General features: G+C 44.9%; 1 pseudogene; it reads right to left on the bottom strand.

Annotated features, from left to right (window-relative positions):
• Positions 1-11,502: 11,502 nt before the first annotated feature.
• On the bottom strand, positions 11,503-12,285 carry LOC119627349 (large ribosomal subunit protein eL21-like; annotated as a pseudogene).
• Positions 12,286-14,720: the final 2,435 nt, after the last annotated feature.

Here is a 14,720-nt window from a genome sequence, read left to right as displayed (position 1 = left end):
GGCAGACAGGTGTGAAAAGAACAGAAAGCAGACATCACTGTCTGCTGATTTAATTTTTTGCTCTCAGAGCAGCCAGGATTGGATCTGGAAAGCTCCTAATGGCAGGCCTGTCCCTGGAACAAGAGCAGACGCTGTGAGCTTTACAAAGCAGGCTGACAGGCTGAGGCTGACAGGAACCAACCAGTCGGGGCAGAATCCACTGGATTTGGCTTCCTTTTTTTTTCCTTCCGCAGGAGTTGCGGGTAGAACTCAGAAGAGCTCCACTGCTGGCCCTGAGGAGCCTGAAGCGATAATCAGAGTAGGACACAACTGGGCATCCCTTCAAGGGAAGCTGAGCTGTGCATCGCAATGGCCAAAAAGTGTGTGTCCTTTTTATTTATTCCTGCAACAAACATTTATTATTCATTCATTCCACAAACATTTAGTAAGCACTTATTGTTTGCCTATTGTTCCTCCCCTGGGGACACAGGAAGAATTGGTCAAACGCCCACAGAACTTCACAGAACTTTTGTCCTGTTACCCTTCAGCAGGGGCTTGCGCCTGCCCCTGAGTTTATGGAGCAGAAGAAGACTTTATGGCCACTGTGTCTCCTTGAGCATTGTGTAGAATTTGAACCCAGGCCCAAGGTGGCTCCAGAGATGGCCCTGGAGGACCCCAGGGAAGAGGTGCGGTCCTGCGAGCATCTTCTCAGGCAATCTTGGCTGCCCCAGGTGGGATTTTCTGATGTCCTGTGTTTAGCCGGGGAAAGGCAGACCATGCACCTGTAAGGACTGTCCATGACTTCAGACCCTCTCAGGGGCATGGGAAGAAAAGCATGGGATCATTTCCCAGAGAGTTTGGTGGTGAGGATGAGCTAACAAGAGTAGCAACCTTTCTATGTGGATGTGCGCTTTTGAGTCTGCAGCCCAAGTCCAAGTTCTTTGCAGAGGCTCACCTGGCCCACCATGCTCCAGCTACACAGCTCTCCCACCTCCACCTTCCATCTAGCCAATGCACACAGTGCCACCCAACATCCTTCACGGCCATGGTGCTGCTTCTCTTTCCTCACAGAGGAGCTCCTAAAGCCGTTCGTCTAGTTTGGCTGAGGCTAGGCTAGACCAGACTGAAAAGACGGCGCTTTTTACAGCAAAAGGATTCAGACTGGGCGCTTGAATGCTGAAGGATCAGACTTTCCATTCCTTTCCTCTTCGGTTATCTCAGTTTACTATCCTGTTTTCCTTCATGACGTGCCTTTATTGAAAGCTAATATTGAAAGCTTACTACGTCAGGCACTGTGTGTATGTGAATTGTCTTATTTAATCTTCAAATAGTCTTGTGAAGAAGCATCAGGCAATCACATTTTACAGAAGAGAGGAATGAAGCCTGGCAAGGAAGGAAGTTTGCCCAGCATCCCCAGCTGATTTGACCCCTCGTGGTCAGTGCTACTGCTCTTAGCCAAAGGCTTGGCTTCCCCACGTCCAAGGGTGGGATCCACCTAGTCCTATAGCTCAGAGGTCCATCAGAGTCATTGGGAAATCATTAGCCTCTCCGGTCCACCATGTTATATGCTCCCAGAGGGGACCATGGAGATGAAAGAGGAGGTGAGGCTATAGAAGCTCATAGAATCTTGCTCTAGTGCTCACCCTCTGTGTGATCTTGAGCAACTTATTAACCTTCTTAAGCCTCAGTTCCTTATCTGTGAAATATGGGTAAAATGAGAGCCTTCGTTAGAGAGCTGTTAGTGAATTACATGAGGTAACTCACAGTAGGCATTTATGAGAATGTCTGACACAAAATAAACACTCAGTAACTATTGTCTATTACAGGCCCACAGTCCATTACCTATAATGCTGAAGTCACAGAAAGCTCTGAAAATTGTGCAGTTGGAAGTAAAACCTGTCCTGAAGTGTTGTACAACTATATCTAGGTTTTATTTATCCCACTTAGTATAAATATGCATATGCTTCACTGAGGAAATACTAATAAGGTGCCACTCTGGACCCTCCTAGGGTTGTTACATGACATACTGTATGTGTACCCTATGACCTTTCTGAAATCTGAAGAACTCTGAATGCCAAAACACACCTGATTTCAAGAGTGAATGCCCAATAAGAGACTGTGAACCTGTATCACTTTTGAGAGTAGAGCCAGTAAGTCCCCTGATGGAGTTACAGTAGCAGTGACTGTCAACTCTGGAATTGCAAGAGCCAAAACCCTGGAAGGAATAGAATTAACTCCCTTCTCTCCTATAAGAAACTGCAGGCTGCTGCCTAAGGGCAGAAAGAACGAGAGGTAATGGAGTCAGCTGGAAAAATATATCTCCTTGTTCACTTGCTCATGTGATCACTGAGGGGTTTCTGTAGGGGGTCTGGACCTGGGTGAAAAAATCTTTAAGGACCATCTCAATTTCAAGATCTCAGGAAAGGTGGTGATCCTCTTACTTCCTGCTTGATTGGCATGTTGCTAGGCTGGGCCAGGGAAAAGGGAGCAGAGCAGTTGTCCTCCCTCAAGGAATATGGACTTTCATTAAGGATACAAGATATGCATGCTTGAAACAAGTGGTGATATGTTAGAAGATTAGATCAGATTGATTAGAATATATTAGAAGATTATGAAATTAATGTTCGAGTGAGTAACCGAGCTGGTATGCACCATAGGAGTTCAGAAAAGGGAAACCAAATGTCAGGGAGCTAGTCTAAGGCCAGCTAATTCTTAGAGAGAAGAACCCAAGGAATGGATAAGGAAGGAGAAGAGAGAGGAAATTGAAGATGGAGTGGAGGGAGAAATAGGGACTTTGTGGTCTGAACTCCACATATACTATGAGGTATGGGCAATTTGGATAACCCTTCTGAGCCTCAGTTTTCCCATTTCAAACATGGAGACAGTTATAGCTCTCTCTAGCTATGATCATTGTAAATATTTTTTAAAATGTAAAGTGTTAACACAACATTCATTCTTTTTTGGTAGCTGTAGACCCTGTAATTTGACTCTCAGAAACAGTTTTTGTTGATTCCATGATGCCTGTTGACCTTGAACTGGGCAGTTTACAGCCAAGCTCAAAGGTGTATGTTTGACAAAGGCATAGAAATCAGGAGGAAAAACAATTAATTATTCAACTAGCCAGAATCCCAAACAAATAACCCTCTTCACCCATGGCAACACTTGACAACTCTTTCCATTCAGCCACTTTCATTATTCTAATTAAGCTGACCCTCCATCCAGCTGCAGAAAGAGGAAGCCAGCCTGCCCGTGGGACCTTTACCCCCAAGTCAGAGATGTTTGTTCTTAGGAGATCTCATTTTATCTTCTTCTTAGGACCTCTTGGCCTGCTATAGCACACAGAACCACCCCATGGATGACTTCCTGATGGATAATGATTGTCCTGATATCTTGGCTCCGATGGCATTGTGCAGCCTCAACAGGTCACACAGATACTAAAACCATATAAATCCTACATGTCAATGAGGGGAGAGGTGAAGGGGAAATTGTAAAACAAAAGGGAGCAGAGGTTATCACTGGTAGAAACACAGAGTGAGAGAAGGCTGCATGCTATTTAATGCAAAGGAAAAGTGGAAGAAATAGTCACTGGAACAGAGTTAACACCAGAGCCCACTCTCTAAGCAGAGTGCTCAGGAAAGTCGTCTGAATTCTGATGGGAAACATCCTTACCTCAATATAAAACACCTAATAGAACTGAGACAAATAAGGTTCTTGACAAATAGAAGTTACTAGTAGTAGGAGCAGGGGTTTGGTAACATCGTCATCATCATCGTCATCCCTCATCACAGAGGACAAGCGTTCATGAACATCACCTCTTCTCTGAAGGCTGGGGTCAGGAAGAGCCGATCTGCTCCAGTGACAGTGAGAGAGGAGCCTGGCCACAGCAGAGGCCAAGCCTGGCAGTTTCCATGTAGAAGTTGAAAGAATTTGAACATCAAACTGAGCCTTCATCTATAGTCATTGGGGTGACACTGGGCATTGTTGAGAGAACAAACATCATGATTAAAAATGACACAAAGGGAGCCCTGTAGTGATAGGTGATTGTGAGTATTTAACTGAGGAAGGGAAGGGGTCAAGAAGACTAATCCAGAAAAAAAATGAAGGGCTATGTCCTGATGACAACTTTGTTTTGTTTTGTTTTGTTTTTTTCAAATTGCTTTTATTACTTATCAATGTCAGTTTCTTATGAAATTTGAGATGACATTCACAATTCAGTGGCCTTTAATACATTCATAATGTTGTTCGACCACCACCTCTGTCTAGTTCAAAACATTGTCATCAGTCAGTAAAACCTCTACTCACTAAGCAGTCCCTTCCCCACCATCCCATCTCCCACCAGCCCCCGAGACACCACCAATTTGTCCTCTGTCTGTATGGACTTATCTATTCTGGATATTGCATACAAAAGGAATCATATGACATGTGACCTTTTGTATCTGGCTTCTTTCACTTAGCATGATGTTTTTGAGGTCCATCCACATTGTAGCAGGCATCTGTACTTCATTACTTTTTATGGCTGAATAATATTCCGTTGTGTGGATGTACCACTTTTTGTTTATCTGTTGATGGATATTTGAACTGTTTTCACATTTTGGCTATTGCCCATAGTCAGTATGAACAAGTCTGTACAACATGGAGGAATTTCTTATGGTTCTCTGAGTGGGATGGTTATTTTTGCTATGGTTACACCCTGCAAAAGCAATTACCCTCCTAAACAGATAGATGCTTCTTCCAGGGGAAAGAATTCCTGGAGGCTGCCAGGATCCAGCTGAAGGTCCTGATGACCTCTTAAAGATGACTTTAAGTGGCTTTAAATGTCTTCATGCATCCTTTGCTTGGATGCCAGGGCCAACCAAACTTTCTGACATAACAGTTAAAAAGTTAGAGTCTCAATTTTTGTTCCTGGTGACCCATAGACATCCATAGGCAAGAGGATAAAGATTGGATTACCATCCTCCTTGAAAGTAGCTCCAATTCAGCTCAAGTGACCTGTGAGAGGCAGTGTGGTCTGGTGGCAAACATCCGTGGCTGGAGTCAGAAGACAGACAGATGTTTAAGAGATGGCTCTGCCACTCCCAGGCTGTGTAGCAGCTGAGTAGCTCTGAACCCCAGCTTCCTCATTTTTCAAGAGGTGCTGTGATTGCTGCTTGCCTTTCTCATTGAGTTGTTAAAAGGCTGAAGGAGTTGTCATATGTGGGTGTGAATCTTAAACAGTCAAGGATCACACATTTGTGCTATGACTATTACTCCCCTGTTAGAAGACATGCAGGGTGACACTTGTGACTCACCATCAGTAGACTTTGCGTTAGTCACAGTGCATTACTTGCAAGTATTTAAAAAATGGAGACCCATCAGAAGGCTACTGTGTCGCCCATAGAATTGAAGGAGAAATGAATAATCAGGCCCCAAAGGGCAGGAACCAGACAAGGTCTGGGCCTTCGGGGAGCAGGGGCTGACCATTGGGGTGAATGAGGGGTGGCCATTTTTCTCTTTGCTTTGCTGCAATCGATGTTCAAAATCCCAGGAAAGGGTCTGATTGATGAACCGCTTGACTAGGGGAGGGCAAAAGTCCTTGACTGACAATTCCACCAGACTGCACCATAGGGAAAGAGGCGATTCTCCAGTTAAAAATCAGGGAGCCATTAACAGGAGAAAGAGGGAAAAGATTCTGGGAGGTCCCCAAACTGTCCACCAAAAATGTACTCTTCGAGCTGCTCATGCAGAAGCAAGCACAGACTGGGACTCCCGAGCCTATGGCTCTGGGGCTACCCTAGAGCTGAGCACAACTTGGAATAACCAGGGATTTGGGGTGCAGTTTGGAGACTGCTACCTGCGTGCCTGTGCAAGATGCCTCCCTTGAACACCATGCACAATGTATGTGGTCCAAGAGCTCAGGCTTGAGAAATCTGAACCAAACTGCATCTGGCTACTAAAAATATCCAGGCTCCAGGGAGGCAGCAGACAGAGCTTTTCCAAAGCCAGCTGAGGCCTTCAATGTATGTAGGAAATTATTAATCATGCCCTGTGATTCTTCTTGGTATGAGCTGGCTTTACACTTTAAAAATAAATAAATATGAACTGAGGCCCATCCAACCCCTTCTTTCTTTAACTATCCATCTCGGAAATAGTTGGTAACCCCCACGGCCCATGCCCCCGGGTGTAGGCTGCCCTGCTCCCTGGAAAACAGGAATTTCTTATCAGATCAACAGGAAATTCTATTTTTACTTGATGTTAGAATTAAAAATATCACAGGGAGAGAGATTCTCTTGTATCCGAGCCTTGCACTAAATTTATCCCCCAAGTGAGGAGTTCTCCTTCCAAATGGTTGCTCCCAGGGTTCTCTCTCTCCGAGACTGGCCCCAGATGGCAGGAGAGACAAAGAGCTTTGACATCCCAACTTGGTTTTTTTTCTAACCTCAGGTCACAGTGTTGCTGTGGAGACCACTTAGGGTACTTGTAGCTTGCTCCATGGCAAGTCATAGTTGAGCCTAGATGGTGGCTCCAGAGGCATTCACTAAGAAACAGACAGCTCAGGTTAGCAGCACTATAACATTCACTAAAGGCCCTGGCTAAAAGTGGTGCTTATGTTGAGTGACTCCATTTCAAAAGCAAGTAAGAGGAGTGAAGCAAAGTTTACTGAGGCCCGACTGTGTGCTAAGTACTTACTAGCATGGGCCAGGCCATTCAATCTTTCCAGCAGCCCCCAAATAGAAGTAACAGCAGCAGCTGCTGCATCTTTCCAGTTTACAGAGGAGAAAGCACAGGCTGAGGAAGGTATCTGGGATTAGAATTAGAACTGGGTCAACTTGATTCCAGAGCTAATGCTCTTTTCTCTTTACCACCAGAATTTTTTTTTTCAACATCTTGAGGCAGATCAGGAGCAAAGCTAATGAATCCAGCAGCCACTAGTGTAGGCACTACCAGCTGGATGACTGGCAGCCTCCAGGAATCCTTTCTCCTGTAAGATGCATCTATCCAGAAGGGCAGCTACTTTCAGAGGGCTGTAACCATAGCACGAATAACTACCCTATTTAGAGAGCTATAAGAAATTCCTCAATGCCCGGTTTGCTTAACTTGCAAGTTGTATGACTCTTTCTTGTAACCCTGCTAATATACCCTTAGCTTCTTTTCTGAGATGTGCCTAAACCACTGAAATAGGAGAGTTATCTGATCTCCCTTGCAGGATGTGTGACAGGGGTGTGGCTCATCTGTCACCACCTCTGCTCAAACTCCTTATGGGAAGGGGAGCACACAGATGGACAGGTGCAGGAGCCAGGGTGCTAGGCTCTGGTCCCATGGCAGTGTCCAGGGATGGGAGCCTGTGACTCCCAGAGCCCAAGTGGGCATGTGTTACAGTGTGCTCTTTCAGCCTTCCCATCTGTGGATGGCTTAAGTGTTGACCAGCTCACTGGACCCTCTGTTTTTTTGCAAGGGCAGAGGGCCAGTGTGACAGCTTTCTGTATCCCAAGCTCTTGTCCAGCATCCCAGAATAATCGGGTTACACATGGACTTGAGGGATAGTGAATGCAGGGGCTTTATTGGGTGGTGGAGGTGGATGTCAGCAGGATGGATGGGGAGCTGAAAAGGGGATGGAGTGGGAAGATGATCTTCCCCTGGAGTTTGGCCATCCAGCAGCTGATTCTCCGACCATCCTTAGCGGAACTCCTCCCGATGTTCCTTCTCTTCTGTCCTTCTCTACTGCTCTTCTGCTGTTCTGTTCATCTACTTGTCGGCTCATCTGCTTCTGGAGCCTGGGGTCTGGGGTTTATATGGGTACAGGATAGGGGGCTTGGCAGGCCAAAAGGCAACTTTTTGGGTGCAAAAACAGGAGTGCCTGTTTCCATTTAGGGCCATGGATATCCAGGCTTAAGTTTGGGGACTTTGACGCTCTTCTACCCAGTATTTCCCTGTCTCCTGTCCATATCACCAGCACCTTATTTACTTACTGAGTGTTTTGTATTGTTTGTTTTGTTTTAATGGTGCAACTAAAAGAGTATTGCAGGATATCTGGGCTTTAACCCTGGCTCTGAAGCTGAGACTTTATGAAATTAACTTCTCATCTCAGGGCCTCAGTTTTCTCATCTGTACTAATAACAAGCTGAGTTCTCATATGGCAAAAAGTGGGGCTAGAGATCTCTCTGGGTTCCCTTTTATAAGGACATTAATCTCATTCATGAGGACTCTGCCCTCATGACCTAATTACCTCCCAAAGCCCTACCTCCAAATACTATCATATTGGGGATTAGAATTTCAACATAAGATTTTTTTGGAGACACATTTAGTGCATAACAGCACCTGTTATAAATGTCACAGATCCCTGACTTCTCTGCCACCAATAAAAGAAAGAGGGTGCCCACCTTCTGAGATTCTTCCTGCTGTGGGGTTGATCATCCCTTTAAGGAAGCCAGGTATTTGGCTAATAGCTGAGAGGCAGCTTCAACTTTTGGCACCATGTCCAGGAGTGAGAGACGGCCTGTCACATTTTAAAACTTTGATGTATTTCTTAACTTCTGAAGAATTGGTCTATTCATGCAGAAGCAGTATAAAGAAAGGAGATCAAAAGACAAAAAAGGAATTGGAACATGTCATAGACAGAAACCCAGTGACTCAGGTCGAAAGGCTGACAGCTCTCAGAATATTCAAGAATTGGGGCCAGATAAAAACCAAAAAGCAAACATACTCTCAAACAAGCTGACACCTCTCATTGTAGGGGTACTGTATTGCCAAAGGCAAGGTACTTGTGGAGCCAGTTAAGGACTCTGAATACTAATTGCATGGATAACAGCTAAAGACAGGGCCTGAATAGATGAGTCAAGTATGAACTCAGACACCTAAGGGCAACAGAAGGAGGAACTTTGGAGGTATGAAAGTTGGTTCAAGCGTGGGTCAGTGTACTCAATCTGGCCTTTACCTCCCCTGTAGAAGGCAGTATTAGTTATTCCCATGAGAAAGATGGGATATTGAAACCTCTTTTGCAAAAATTATAACAGAAAATTACAGCAATAGGGGAGATCTGATCCAGCCAATCCTCTTCTTGCCTTTAGCCTTCCAGCTGCCAAGCTAGCTTTGGGAGACATTTAGGTTGTAGTTTAAATGATAATAGCCCTTCCACAAACCTCAACTGCCTTAGTAAAGCTAATGAGAGACCACTAGGCTAAGAGGAAGAGAGGAGCCTGAATTTTGCTAAGGTATAGACATAAACAATTGCCAGCCATTATTTAACAGGTTACAAGATGTGCCACTTTACAAATTACTCCTATAGATGACATCTCTATTGTGGAACCTAAGATTGGCCTTTCAAGATATGTTTTCAGGTGTTTTGCATGTCTCACATCCGTTGCTCCACCTGGACCCACTGATCAATGGCCCCTGAGGCACCATGTAGAAGTGAATCAGCACACAAAAGGACCATTTTCCACACCCCTATGATTGCACCCCAACTGATCAGCAGCAAACACCATTCCCTAACCACCTTCAGCCCTTCCCCCAAACTGTCTTTGAAAAACCCCTAACCTAGGAGCCTTTGGTGAGATTGATTTGAATAATAACTCCATCTCCTGCATAACATGGCTGGCCTTGCAACAATTAAGCTCTTTCTCTACTGCAATGCCATGGTCTATTTTGTGTAGCAGGAAGGAAGAACCCATCAGGTGGTTACAGTATGCCTATGAGACTGCTAGTTGATCATCACCACACCATAAGTGCCTGGTCAGCGCAAGGCACCATAATGAGTACTGGGGGGAAGATCACACGCAGAAATGGGTACATAGCAAGACAGCCTAGAAGAGATTTTTGTCCCACATTCTCATTTTATAGAAGTAAGGAAACTGAGACCTGAAAGCAGGAGTGACTTACTCAGGATCACATAGCTAAGCAGTGGTGGGCAGGGCCAGGATCCAGGGCTCTTGTGGTTAGGTTCTTGTCTCAACAATCCTACAAAATGGTGAAACCGCCTTTGCAAAATTATAACTAAGGAAATCATGACAGTGAAAGAAATCAGAACTAACTGACTCTATCTTGCTTCTAATCCTTAAGCTGTCCTTGTTCATTCCTGGATGTAGGCTGAACAAACTTTGGGAAAGAATTCAGTTATTGATTTGACTCTGAAATAGAATTGATAACAGCCCTTTCCCAAAAAGACCCCCTTCTTGTCTGGTGTCCACTCTGCCTTTGCTGGACTAACAAATTAGCTACAAATTTAGAAATTACAATTTAGGAGTCATGCAGCCTCTGGCTCCGAGAGTCTGAACCTCTCTAAGTTGCTTCTGGGGGTAACATCACTGTTGTAAAACCTAAGATCAGTGCTTGAGATATTCTGCAGACCCTGCACTTGATGGATCAGCTGACACCACCCAGACCAGTAACCTGCCTCAACCAGCTCTGTGATCCCACTCAGAAATCAGCAAGAACTCACTTCGACCCCCTGTGATTTTATCTTAAGCCCGACCAATCAGCACTCCCTACTTTCCAAGATCATACCAACCAAATTATCATTAAAAACTCTGATCCCCAAATGCTTGGGGAGACTGATTTAAGTAATAATAAAAATCCAGTCTCCTGCACAGCTGGCTCTGCGTGAATTACTCTTTCATCATTGTAATTCCCCTGTCTTGATAAACCAGCTCTATCTAGGCAACAGGCAAGGTGAACCCATTGGGCAGTTACAATGGTGTCATAAAAGAGGTGTGGGCCTGAATGTTAGGAGAACCTGATTCTAGAATTGGGTCAGCTACTTACTTACTTGGGGACTTCATTTCACCTCCTTTAAGCCTCAGTTTTCCCATCTGTAAAACAGGGGATGAGACTAGATGGTCTCTTTGGTCTCATGTTTCAATAGTCAGTGTAAGCTAGATTTTGCTGTGATAACAAAGAACCCCCAAATCTCAGTGACTTAAGAGGCAAAGGCTTTTTTTTAGTTTTTATTTTTGTAAATTATGTATTTTATGATGATTAGAAGGACTATCTTCAAATCAGTACAAATATTTCACAAATAATAACTGGCCATTTTCTAACCAATGGAGGGATTTGTTGCACAATAAGCCGCCTTACATCTTTCAGCAAGAAAAGCATTAAATTTGAATAGTAAAGACATTATAAGGCTGAATGCGATGGCTCATGTCTGTAATGCCAACACTTTGGGAGGCCAAGGTGGGCAGATCACTTGAGCTCAGGAGTTCGAGACCAGCCTGGGCAAGATGGAGAGATCCCATCTCTACAGAAAAATAAAAATTTAGCCAGGCATGATGGTGCACACCTGTAGTCTCACTAACTAGGGAGGCTGAGTAGGAGGATCACTTGAACCTAGGAGGTCAAGGCTGCAGTGAGCCGTGATTGCACCACTGTACTCCAGCCAGGGTGACAGAGCAAGACCCTGTCTCGAAAAAATAAAAAAAAATTACACAATGAATTAGGACACAATTAAAATTTGCTTTAAACATTTCTTTGGGGGAGAGGACAATATACTTCTACTCAGTGAAGAAAAACATTTTTACAGTCCAGAGGGGTTTTATTTTTTTGCACCTATTATGGCATGAATCCATAAAGAAGAGGTTCTAGCAGTTCAGGCTCCTTCTCATTGGTTCTCACAAAGTGTGCTTCTCTGTTGGAGGAGGCTGGCGCTTCAGCTGAATCCCAGTAACTTTCTCTTTGGCTTCCTTGTTTTTCTGATCATTTTCCTTCAAGTGTGCTTCAAGAAGCTATCTTGGCTCTCAGAGCGCTTAATGTGTTCAATATGCACATTAGTTCTCTTGGCAAGAATCTTGGCCTTAACTTGTTTGTTTACAACAATGCCAAGAACATGCTGGGTGGCATTGTAGGCTCTTCCAGTATTGCCGTGGTAACACTTGTGGGGCCTTCCTTTCTGAACAGAGCCCATTTCATTGATGTCTGCAGTTTGGCCTTTCTTATAGATTTGCATGCACGTGGCCAAAGGAACAACAACTCTTTTTGAAACAGAGTTTTCCTCTTGTTGCCCAGGCTGGAGTGCAATGGCATGATCTCGGCTCACTGCAACCTCCACCTCCCAGGTTCAAGCGATTTTCCTGCCTTAGCCTCCTGAGTAGCTGGGATCACAGGCATGCACCACCACGCCCAGCTAATTTCATATTTTTAGTACAGACGGGGTTTCTCCATGTTGGTCAGGCTGGTCTCAAACTCTCCACCTCAGGTGATCTGCCCACCTCAGCCTCCCAAAGTGCTGGAATTACAGGCATGAGCCAGCACGCCCAGCCAACAACTCTGTTTTCTAAAAGACCTAGAGAACATGTGTCAGGTGCCTCTCCGCTTTCCCTTTGTGTTCATCATTTTGGCAAATTACTGGAAGAAGTTGGTTCCAGCCAACAGGGCAAAGGTCTCTTTTTCATTCACATCCTATGATCCTGGAGGGTTGGCAGGACCCAGGCTGATGGAAACTCAGCTTCCACCACATGTTTCACGGGGAAGAAAATATATAATAAACTGTATACTCACCTTTAAAGCTTTTGGCCAGAAATGACATGTGTCACTTCCACATATATTTTGTTGACCAAAGCAAGTCACAAGGTCATCTACCATGCACCCAGAAGAAGACCCTGGAAATAATTGACAACAATCCTGCCTCCCATATGGCGTAAAGAGCTACGTGGTTCAGTGAGGGTGGGGGTGGGGGTCGGGGGAGACACTTGCCCCAGTGGACTTCATGGAAAGACTTCATAAAGAGGCTCCACTCTGAGAGGTGGAGATTAGAAAGCACTAAATCTAGAAGGGGTGGCAGGAGCAAAAGCAGAGGTGCTGCAAAGGTCAAGAATTCAAACTTAATGGGGAACTGCCTAGTGCCTAGATGCGCTGAAGTATAAGGGAGAATAAGAAGCGAGAAATCTGATACCAAGTCATGCAGAGCCTTAAAGACAATCAAGGGCCTTGAAGGGGTGTGTGCCTTATTTGCATTTGCTAGGCCCTGAATTTTTTTTTTTTCTTTTTTTTTGAGACAGAGTCTGCCTCTGTCACCCAGGCTGGAGTGCAATAACTGATCTCAGCTCACTGTAACTTCTGCCTCCCAGGTTCAAGTGATTCTCCTGCCTCAGCCTCCCAAGTAGCTGGAACTAGAGATGTGCACCACCACGCGTGGCTAATTTTTGTACTTTTAGTAGAGATGGGGTGTCACCATGTCGCCCAGGCTTGTCTCAAATTTCTGAGCTCAAGTGATCCACCCACCTCAGCCCCCAAAAATGCTGGGATTACAAGCGTGAGCCACCGTGCCTGACCAGGCCCTGAAATTTCTGAGCTGGTTTGTGAGCTTATCAAGCAGTGTGTGGGATGGCACCAGCAGCTCTAGAGAAGAGGTGAGAAGAGTACAAAGGAGTAGGCAGACCAGGAGGCCACTGCTATCCTTTGGGGAGAGGTGACAAGGCCCTAAGGCCTAATGCTTTATTTTAGGGCAGGTCCAGCAGGGGAAATAGAACAAATGCAAGAGTAATTACATGGGAAAGAACCTAGCACAGGTCTTGGCACCATTGACATGTGGCCTCAATTTGGTGACCAGTTGATGTTATCTAAAGAGGAAGAGGGAAGAAGGAAGACAAGCTGGAAGATTTGAGTCCCCATGCCTGGAGAAAAGGAGTGTCATCTGCAGAAAGCAGGGAGTCAGGATGAGGGGTGTGGTGAGAAGTGCTGAGTTCTCAAGGTGACCAGTGAGTCTCTTCATTCCCTCCTCTCTTCATGGGAGTGTGGAGAAGAGAAGAACGGGTTGCTGGAGTGTGCAGTTGGGTTGAAGCAGTCCTTCTGGATATGAAATTCAAGCCAGTGTCCCCTAAACCACTAGGGAGACTGTGGCAGGCCAGGTCTCACTAAGGCAGGCCTCCATCACAACTGTTTCAGCACTGACTGAGTGGTGAAGTTAGATATTAAAATCTGAAAGAGTCAGTGCCCTATTATAAAGGCTAGAATGTAACAAAAGCCCATCAAGAATTTTGCCTAGGCCTTTCCTGGGCCTTGAAGGATGACAAGATAATGAAGGAATTCTTAACGGGACCCTCTTAGGATTAAACAAGTTTTATTGGGGGTCTGAAGAAACTCCCCAGGCCTCCACAAACACATTTATGGGGAGTCAGAAGGAACTCCCCAAACATGCATGATTTAGCTGGAGACAAGTCCTGGACCTATTTAGATTAAGTACATTTACTGAGGCTCCAGAGAAAGGTCTTCAAGACTCAGACCTCAGTTATATATTAAAAGAATTTAATCACTTATGTGTTTAGATGAATGCACACTTACATGTAGACATATAACTTACAAGGTATATGAGCTCTGGAAAACTTTTAATTTTGAGTTGGTCTAAGGAGAATTTCCAGCCTTCTTCCTATAACCAGTTACAGAAATAAAAACTCCTTTTTCTCCCAGTTCATCTGTTTCTCATTGTTATTAGAATGATAATGAATAAGCAGCTTATTAGAATAAGCAGCCAGACTCTCAGTTTGGCCCAAGAACAAGACTATGAGAGGATCTTTGAGTTGTCCAGCCTATGTTTTCTGAGCACGCAAAGATATATGTAGTGGTCTTAGCATCCCAAAGGAGCAGGGGTGATTTTTTTGGGAGTTGCCTAGAACTGCCTTGACATACGTTTTTCTAAGGGGGCTTTCTTGGGCAAGGAAAAGGTATCTCTGCCCCTCTAGTAGACGGAAAGCCTGTGGTGCTCCCTCCTGAACTCCGAGGCCATGACAAGAGGACACTCTGGCCTGGGATCATGGTGAAAGGCATGGGTAAAG

The sequence above is a fragment of the Chlorocebus sabaeus genome, chromosome 14, assembly GCF_047675955.1.
Source record: "Chlorocebus sabaeus isolate Y175 chromosome 14, mChlSab1.0.hap1, whole genome shotgun sequence".
Lineage (NCBI taxonomy): Eukaryota > Metazoa > Chordata > Mammalia > Primates > Cercopithecidae > Chlorocebus > Chlorocebus sabaeus.
Note: the sequence above shows the minus strand (reverse complement) of the source record. Positions and strands in the feature narration are given on the sequence as shown.